General features: G+C 34.7%; 2 long non-coding RNA genes across 5 annotated transcripts in view; one reads left to right on the top strand and one right to left on the bottom strand.

The window, feature by feature from the left end:
- LOC128240818 (uncharacterized) overlaps nucleotides 1-10,526 on the bottom strand; it is a 52,234-nt gene that overhangs the window by 30,780 nt on the left and 10,928 nt on the right. The window lies entirely within an intron of this gene.
- On the top strand, nucleotides 245-9,332 carry LOC128240817 (uncharacterized). The gene is made up of 4 exons (XR_008262310.1): nucleotides 245-357; nucleotides 3,951-4,109; nucleotides 4,351-4,538; nucleotides 5,524-9,332. It is a non-coding gene; the product is annotated as an uncharacterized LOC128240817 (long non-coding RNA).

The following is a 10,526-nucleotide window of genomic DNA, read 5'->3' as shown; positions in this document are numbered from 1 at the left end:
CTAGGATTTGACCTATATACATAGTTGATCACCCCACCAGTCCTGAACCACTGTCAAACTAATTTTTCCATTTTAAGAATTCAACAGCCATTACTATGAAAATAAATAGTGCAATCAGCCTGCTGATCCACGTAAAAATTAAATACAGTATGGATTTTGATAAACGACAGTGTGGATTTAGGCAGGTGCGTGTTTACACAATTACGTCATTGATATCTGTGTAAAACACATCAGTACACCACAGCGAACAAAATTGCTGGTTTGTAAAACCTTGGAAGAGGCTTTAAGGAAAATCCAGGAGCTGGAAATGCAAGATAATTTGTGCCTGACTCTAGTACGAAGAATTTTGGGAAGACGGTATTAAATATTTCCATAATTTTATGCATTATTTAACTATTGATGCTTGCAAATCATTTTTTTTCAGCAAAGCACACAGTGATTTGGTGGGAATAAGCTGAATTTTGACCTTTACAAAATTTATTGACATTTAACCTAAACTAACCTAAACAAGTTAAACAAATGACAATTGGCTTTATAATGGTAGTCCTAGTTGGGCCTCATGTTCTACAGCACTGTAGTTTATCAAATGACCATATATCTTTTTACTGGTAGTCATAGCTGGGGGACACGTTCTAAAGCACTGTAGTTTATCAAATCACCATATATCTTTACACAGGTGGTAATAGCTTTGGGACACGTTCTAAAGCACTGTAGTTTATCAAATGACCATATATCTTTTAACAGGTAGTCATAGCTCGGGGACACGTTCTAAAGCACTGTAGTTTATCAAATGACCATATATCTTTATACAGGTAGTCATAGCTCGGGGACACGTTCTAAAGCACTGTAGTTTATCAAATGACCATATATCTTTATACTGGTAGTAATAGTATTGGGACACATTCTAAAGCACTGTAGTTTATCAAATGACCATATATCTTTATATAGGAAGTCATAGCTCGAGGACACGTTCTAAAGCACTGTAGTTTATCAAATGATCATATATCGTTATACTGGTAGTAATAGCTTTGGGACACGTTCTAAAGCACTGTAGTTTATCAAATGACAATATATCTTTATACTGGTGATCATAGGTGGGGGACACATTCTAAAGCACTGTAGATTATCAAATGACCATATATCTTTATACTGGTAGTAATAGCTTTGGGATACGTTCTAAAGCACTGTAGTTTATCAAATGACCATATATCTTTATACTGGTAGTCATAGCTGGGGGACACGTTCTAAAGCACTGTAGTTTATCAAATGACCATATATCTTTATACAGGTATTCATAGCTGTGGGACACGTTCTAAAGCACTGTAGTTTATCAAATGACCATATATCTTTATACTAGTAGTCATAGCTGGGGGACATGTTCTAAAGCACTGTAGTTTATCAAATGACCATATATCTTTATACAGGTAGTAATAGCTTTGGGACACGTTCTAAAGCACTGTAGTTTATCAAATGACCATATATCTTTCAACAGGTAGTCATAGCTGGGGGACACGTTCTAAAGCACTGTAGTTTATAAAATGACCATATATCTTTATACAGGTAGTCATAGCTCGGGGACACGTTCTAAAGCACTGTAGTTTATCAAATCACCATATATCTTTATACTGGTAGTCATAGCTGGGGGACACGTTCTAAAGCACTGTAGTTTATCAAATGACCATATATCTTTATACAGGTAGTCATAGCTGGGGGACACGTTCTAAAGCACTGTAGTTTATCAAATGACCATATATCTTTATACTGGTAGTCATAGCTCGGGAACACGTTCTAAAGCACTGTAGTTTATCAAATGACCATATATCTTTATACTGGTAGTAAAAGCTTTGGGACACGTTCTAAAGCACTGTAGTTTATCAAATCACCATATATCTTTATACGGGTAGACATAGCTGGAGGACACGTTCTAAAGCACTGTAGTTTATCAAATGACCATATATCTTTATACGGGTAGTCATAGCTGGGGGACACGTTCTAAAGCACTGTAGTTTATCAAGTGACCATATATCTTTATACTGGTAGTCATAGCTTTGGGACACGTTCTAAAGCACTGTAGTTTATCAAATGACCATTTATCTTTATACAGGTAGTCATAGCTGGGGGACACGTTCTAAAGCACTGTAGTTTATCAAATCACCATATATCTTTATACTGGTAGTCATAGCTGGGGGACACGTTCTAAAGCACTGTAGTTTATCAAATCACCATATATCGTTATACTGGTAGTCATAGCTGGGGGACACGTTCTAAAGCACTGTAGTTTATCAAATGACCATATATCTCTATGCTGGTGGTCATAGCTGGGGGACACGTTCTAAAGCACTGTAGTTTATCAAATGACCATATATCTTTATACTGGTAGTCATAGCTTTGGGACACGTTCTAAAGCACTGTAGTTTATCAAATGACCATATATCTTTATACTGGTAGTCATAGCTGGGGGACACGTTCTAAAGCACTGTAGTTTATCAAATGACCATATATCGTTATACTGGTAGTCATAGCTTTGGGACACGTTCTAAAGCACTGTAGTTTATCAAATGACCATATATCTTTATACTGGTAGTCATAGCTGGGAGACACGTTCTAAAGCACTGTAGTTTATCAAATGACCATATATCTTTATACTGGTAGTCATAGCTGGAGAACATGTTCTAAAGCACTGTAGTTTATCAAATGACCATATATCTTTATACTGGTGGTCATAGCTGGGGGACACGTTCTAAAGCACTGTAGTTTATCAAATCACCATATATCTTTATACAGGTAGTCATAGCTGGGAGACAAGTTCTAAAGCACTGTAGTTTATCAAATCACCATATATCTTTATACAGGTAGTCATAGCTGGGGGACACGTTCTAAAGCACTGTAGTTTATCAAATGACCATATTTCTTTATACTGGTAGTCATAGCTGGGGTACACGTTCTAAAGCACTGTAGTTTATCAAATGACCATATATCGTTATACTGATAGTAATAGCTTTGGGACACATTCTAAAGCACTGTAGTTTGTCAAATGACCATATATCTTTATACTGGTAGTCATAGCTGGGGGACACGTTCTAAAGCACTGTAGTTTATCAAATCACCATATATCTTTATACTGGTAGTCATAGCTGGGGGACACGTTCTAAAGCACTGTAGTTTATCAAATGACCATATATCTTTATACTGGTAGTAATAGCTTTGGGACACGTTCTAAAGCACTGTAGTTTGTCAAATGACCATATATCTTTATACAGGTAGTCATAGCTGGAGGACACGTTCTAAAGCACTGTAGTTTATCAAATGACCATATATCGTTATACTGATAGTAATAGCTTTGGGACACGTTCTAAAGCACTGTAGTTTGTCAAATGACCATATATCTTTATACAGGTAGTCATAGCTGGAGGACACGTTCTAAAGCACTGTAGTTTATCAAATCACCATATATCTTTATACTGGTAGTCATAGCTGGGGGACACGTTCTAAAGCACTGTAGTTTATCAAATGACCATATATCTTTATACAGGTAGTCATAGCTGGGGGACACGTTCTAAAGCACTGTAGTTTATCAAATGGCCATATATCTCTATACTAGTTATCATAGCTTTGGGACACGTTCTAAAGCACTGTAGTTTATCAAATGACCATATATCTCTATACTAGTTATCATATAGCTTTGGGACATGTTCTAAAGCACTGTAGTTTAACAGATGACTGTATATACTCCGGTACATATCTATACCTAACACTGGTTTATATGGCAGGAAGTATATTGTCTTTAGCTGTGTTCTTATTCCACTGACCATACACATTTATATTAGAGATTTTGACTGGACTTTACCTTAAAAGCTCTGTTTTTTTATTAAATTCTCTTACCATATAACTCTATAAAGGTGACTTTCTCATGCACTGTAGGTCAATTGACAGATGTTCATTTTTTTTAGATTTGGCCTAAAAAGACCTGTAGCAGTTAACAAGCTATTAGATGCACAATAGCACAAAATGACCACCACCACTATCACCCTAAAGTGTGTGCTTGGTGTCTGTCTACACGTGCTTGCTTCTGGAATGTTGAAGAACAAACTGTGTTGAAACGCCAACTGGTAAGACTGTGCTTTGTGTTTGTAATTTTGTATGATAAGACATTTATTGTTTCCGCCAGGCCTAAAGGAAATGTCTATGAACAAGTACAGGTCTATACACAAGTACAGGATTGAAATATAAACAACGATTTAAAGAGTATTGAGTTGATGAGTGAGAACAAAAATGATATACCCATGTACATTTACATGTTCAATAAATAGTGCATCTCATACTCTGAATAATAATTCATTTTGCTATTAGGAGTTGGTTATGGACCTTTGCCGCCCTTCATCCAGAGCCTTCCACAGAGATGGCAGATATATCGCTGCCTGGACCAACAGTTGACCATGCCGTTGAGTCCATGATATCAGTAGCAGCCATGAAAACATCTACAGAATTACATCTGCGGCCGTGGCTATTAATGGATACATTCTGCACCACTTCCATGTGTAAGAATAGAACTTTCCAAGTCCTCAGCATAAGCATTTCTGTATTTAAAACGAAAAATAATTTAAAAAAAATAAATATAGTTTTAAATAATTATATACAGGCAAAGTAAATTATATAATTTGTTTCATGAATGTGTTGTTTTTTTAATTGCTGTTAAAGCAACAGTGTGCACCAGATGATCAAATTGCAAGTTTATTAAGTTTAGCAGTTATTTCATATTTTTCCATTCAAAAAGATTACTGGGTATGTCTACCTAGTAGAATTAATTTCTTATGCGTGATTGGCTAGTCGATGTTATCACATGATATAACCAAGTTAGGTGTATAGCTTTAATATACCACTTGATTGAAGTAAGCCTTCGTAGCACAGTTGATACAACACTGGACTTCAATTTCGGTGACACATTTTTTTTTACATGTTTGTACTTTTTTTACAATTATGACATAAAAGCGTAACACATTCTATTAAATAATTGTCCTGAGATATGTTACAGAAAAAAAACTTTTTTAGTTCCAATCTGGTGTACAGTCCCTTTAAGGCCTTATACCGTACTTGTAGACTTATTGTTTATGATAGTCTGTTTAATCATTTTATTGTATATGGGCAACATTTTATGTAACATCACTTTATGTAAAAAGTAAGCCTTCGTAGTACAGTTGATACAACACTGGACTTCAATTTTGGTGACACATTTTTTTTTACATGTTTGTACTTTTTTTACAATTATGACATAAAAGCGTAACACATTCTATTAAATAATTGTCCTGAGATATGTTACAGAAAAAAAACTTTTTTAGTGCCAGTCTGGTGTACAGTCCCTTTAAGGCCTTATACCGTACTTGTAGACTTATTGTTTATGATAGTCTGTTTAATCATTTTATTGTATATGGGCAACATTTTATGTAACATCACTTTATGTATTTTTTTTTATAAAAAGTCACTGTGAATATAAACAGTTTTCAAATATGTACATTAAAATTGCAGGCTGTCAGTTTGAAACGTCTCTACTCTGACAGAAGGAAGGGAATGAATACCCAGGATTGTTCCTCAGGAAAATCTCTTCAACAGGCTGTTGTCAGTTTGCATGCTCTTTGGATGGAATTACTCTACCTTGGCTTGCAGAGAATCTGTGATATAAAAGACCTCTTTTGTGCTGCATTGTGTCATTGATTTATTGTATTTTATATGTATTATGCCACTATTGTAAAAACAAATGGGCATATGTTTTAGCGTATGTTTTCAAACAGACACATTTATATTTCAAACAGACACATTTATATTTTTGAATAATTTGAAAATACATTTTGTAGGTTGACTTCAATCCATGAAACATTAATGGTAGGTTATATTTGACCAGAACATGACAAGTATTGTTTTCGGAGTTTTTTGGTCGAAGGTGAAGGTAATGGCTAACAGTGGTTATTCTGCACAATGAACCTTGAATTCTTTGACCTAGGACTATTAATATTTAGTGATTGATATATCAGTCCAACTCATATGTGAAAGGGACATGATGAAATTGAGCAAGAGCTTATTAGCATTGCAAATTATTATTTGTTCATTTTTAGCTCGACTATTCGAAGAATAGGTGGGCTATACTATCATTAACAATTCTGCGTTAAAGTTTTCATTTTATGTAATAAAATCAAGAGTTTTTATCCAATGGTAATCAAACTTGGTCAGACTATTTGTCGGCATGTTATCTTGAAGATGTATGAATATGGGTCATCCCTGGTCAAATTCTAGGTCACTAGGTCACATCTTAGAGAAAATATTTCCATGTCATAAATTCAACATTTTTTTCATATCTTTATGAAACTTGGTCAGAATATTTGTCTGCATACTATCTTGAAGGTTTTTTAATATGGGTCATCCCGGGTCAAATTCTAGGTCACTAGGTCAAATCTTAGGAAAATCATTCCACATCATAAATTGAACAATTTTTGTCAAATCTTTATGAAACTTGGTCAGAATATTTGTCTGCATAATATCTTAAAAGTTCTATAATATGGGTCATCCCCGGTCAAAACCTAGGTCACAAGGTCAAATTTTAGAAGAAAGAATCCCACAGTCATAAAAATTCATTAATTTTAGTCAAATCTTTTTTAAACTTGGTCAGAATATTTGTCTACATGTTGTCTTAATCATTTGTGAATATAGGTCACCTCAGATCAAAAACTAGGTCACTAGGTCAAATCTTAGGAAATACTTTCCTGATGTCATAAAAAAAATCCATGCTTACCAAAGCTATCCATATCAGTTAATAACTAAATTCAATTGTTATTTTATAAACACACATCCCAATCATGAATTTCAGATCTAACCATATTTTTCAAAAATTTAAATTTTAATTAACTTTAAAAATATTTGTGTACATGAAATCTTAGATGATAAAGTGTGTCATCTAGGGTCAAAAACTAGGTCTCTGGGACAGATCTTTTTGGAAAAGCTGATGTATTTATAAAATGTTCGTTTTTCCTCACACAAATGGAATAGTTTCTGTTGATCAGGTTATTTGTATGAATGATATCTCCGATAAATATAAATATGGGTCTTTTTGGTTAAAAATACTAGGTCATTAGCTCAAATCCTAGGTTTGCAAAATTGCATTGTCAAATAGAAAATCAAGCTTTGCCGCGTTGGCGTCTTGTTATTTTTTTTATTTTGACAGGCACATTTTTATTATCTTAACCAAATCAAACCTTGTTTTGTCACATTGTGATTCTTATTCACTTTTTTTATTTAATTGTTTTATTGCTTTTTACAGGCACATCACACTATTATTGTATTTACGTCCAATTCCAAGAGGCGTAGTAGAGCGCACTGTTTTACGACAGCTCTTGTTAACCTGTAAAGTGAAACCTGGTTATAAAAATGACATGACTGTGTCATTGTGTTGGCAGGCCAGGAGGAGGGCAGTATCAAATACATCTACAAACTTAGTATACAAAGTATTATAGAATTGCTTTCGGGGCCCATAGGATCAAGGTCACTAAAACAAAAAAATATTGAAACTTAATCGCACAACAAAGGCTTAATTAATTAGGTTTGTCTGTCAATCATTGAAAACTTGTTGTTTTTTTTGCATTGCAGCATTTCATGCTTAATTTTTATTTTGTCTCTTTATTGCATATTACCTTTATCATTATTGTATTCATTTCTAAGACAAAGCAGCATATAGTTGAGGGCACTGCCCCATGACAGCTCTTGTTTATCCTAAAAAGAATACAATAGTGATATACCCTGATATAGGTAGTTTTGGTACATTATCACGGTTTTAATTTTAGCTTTACTGGCCAAAGATCAGAATATCTGATGTGATGGTAATGTGTACGTAGTATGTGCTTCCTAGCGCCTGTAAACAATTGCTTGTGAACACCATACAGTCTTTAGTTATGATTGTATCTCAATAAAACAGTATTTAGATATCCAATAGAGCTCGGTTCCTTTCGAAAACCAGTCAGATCTGCCCATGCATGCCTAGATTATAGGCCTTGAACGTCTGTGCGACTGTAAACAATTGCTTGTGAACATGGTACAGTCTTCAGTTTTAATTGTATATAGATGAAACTTGTACAGTATTAAGATATCAATTAGAGCTTGGTTCCTTTCGAAAACAAGATCTGCCCATGCATACCTAGATTATGGGCCTCAAAAGTAAAAAAAAATGCTATTTTTAGCCAAGTCTACATGAGCGAAGTCTATTTTTAGACAAGTTTACATGTAAAGTCACAAATTCATGTGAAAAATTGTTCAAATTAGGCCCCTGGGGTCATTATTGGCCACGCCACTGGGTTCACCGGTTTGGTATACTAAATTGGGAAATGTTTGAAAATCTTTATGTCTGAAACAATATGCAGACCCTTGTTATTTTGAATAAGGATTATTTTATTGGTCTGCTACCATGGTTGTTCAAATTATGCCCCTAGGGTCAAAACTGGCACTGCCCCCAGGGGTCACAAGTTTTTTAAGAAATATTTTCAAAATCTTCTTGTTTCAAACCACAAGGCTCATATCTTTGATATTTGTTGTGGAGCACTATATGTAGACCGTCTAGCAAAACAGTTGAAATTATGTGCCCTGGGCCGGGCCACCATCCATTTTGTCCTTTTAAAGCTACAAAAATGAAAATTTGACCAATAGTACAGTTTTGTAGCAAATTTTATTCTCCTCAGATGACCTTTACTTGGCACATATTAGAATACTAGTAGTTCATGCAACTAATCTGCTTACAACACTTTCTGTTCTCAGATGTTAAATGTGCAACGTTTTAAGCTAACTCAAACACAAAACGTGAACAATACGTTTGTTGGCTATTACTCATACATACATGCTCTGGATCAAAAATAACCACATGAGCCATGCCACTAGAGCATAGGCACTCATGGGCCTCTTGTTTTTTTTTAGAAAAAAAAGCATACTGATCAACCCTATTTATTTTAGAAGTTAGCTGAAACTAAGAACTTTTTTTACCTTACTTTTATATTAGATTGTGTATTGCTAAGATTTTTGCTTAAAGCTCCATTTAAGGTAACTGTTCATCTCAAATGTAACAGCTTTTGCCTTCAAACTTCTAAAATTTCATTGAACCAGTGGGTTCATCATGATGCACATCTGTAAATGTTTCTCCCTAATATGGGCTTTTATGTTTGCAAACAGAACATTGAACAATTGGCTTTCTGTGTAAAGTAAACCCTGTCCAGAACATTTGTCAAATTGCTGTGTCAGCACTTGTTTGAATGGATTTATTTTATTTTCATATTATGATTTCAAATAAAGTATTTAAAAATGTTGATTTCTTGTATGAAGTGATTACTATAATCCTTATAAGGTCAACAGGAAGCTTGTAAAAATATCTGTTACATGTATTAAGGCATGATTAAAATCATTTTTCCATTTTGCAAAAAGCAGATGGTTAATTTATACCACCTTCAGGTAGTCATGATGAACTCTTCAAAGATATCCCAGGTAAAGGTAGTCACGATAAACTCTTTCAAGTTATCCCAGGTATGCATGGTCACCTCTTAAAAGATATCCCAGGTATTCATGATCACCTCTTCAAAGATATCCCAGTTATTCATGATCACCTCTTCAAAGATATCCCAGTTATTCATGATCACCTCTTCAAAGATATCTATCCCAGGTAGTCATGATCACCTCTTCAAAGATATCTATCCCAGATAGTCATGATCACCTCTTCACAAAGATATCCCAGGCAGTCATGATCACCTCTTTAAAGATATCCTAGGTAGTCATGATCAACTCTTTAAAAATATCCCAGATATTCATGATCATCACCTCTTCAAAAATATCTCAGGTATTCATGATCACCTCTTCAAAGATATCCTAGGTAGTCATGATCAACTCTTTAAAAATATCCCAGATATTCATGATCACCTCTTCAAAGATATCCCAGGTAGTCATGATCACCTCTTCAAAGATATCCCAGGTAGTCATGATCAACTATTAAAAGATATCCCAGATATTCATGATCACCTCTAAAAGATATCCCAGGTAGTCATGATCCCCTCTTCACAGATATCCCAGGTAGTCATGATCAACTCTTAAAAAATATCCCAGATATTCATGATCCCCTCTTCAAAGATATCCCAGGTAGTACGGTAATGATCAACTCTTAAAAGATAACCCAGGTAGTCATGATCAACTCTTTAAAGATTTCCCTTTGTAACCATGCAGTTGTTGCAAGCATACTTTAAAGCCCTGGTGAAGGGGAGATCAATGCAAACTGAACATGGATGGTTTGTGTGGAAATGAGCCCACTTTTTTGGTAGAAAGTTCTATGTGATTAGTTAAACAACAGGTCAAATTGCAGATGATGTTAGCAAAATGATGCATGAAGTTAAATGACAGGCCATAGCTGTCAGACTTGAAAGGAAATTCACTTGGTGGTTTAAGCGTGAACAAAAGCCAAGATCAATCAATGCTTCAGACCCTTGATCTATGTATTCCAGGGTGATTTGCAAACG

Source organism: Mya arenaria, chromosome 7, assembly GCF_026914265.1.
Source record: "Mya arenaria isolate MELC-2E11 chromosome 7, ASM2691426v1".
In the NCBI taxonomy this organism is placed as follows: Eukaryota; Metazoa; Mollusca; class Bivalvia; order Myida; family Myidae; genus Mya; species Mya arenaria.
This window is presented reverse-complemented; position numbering and strand designations above follow the sequence as displayed.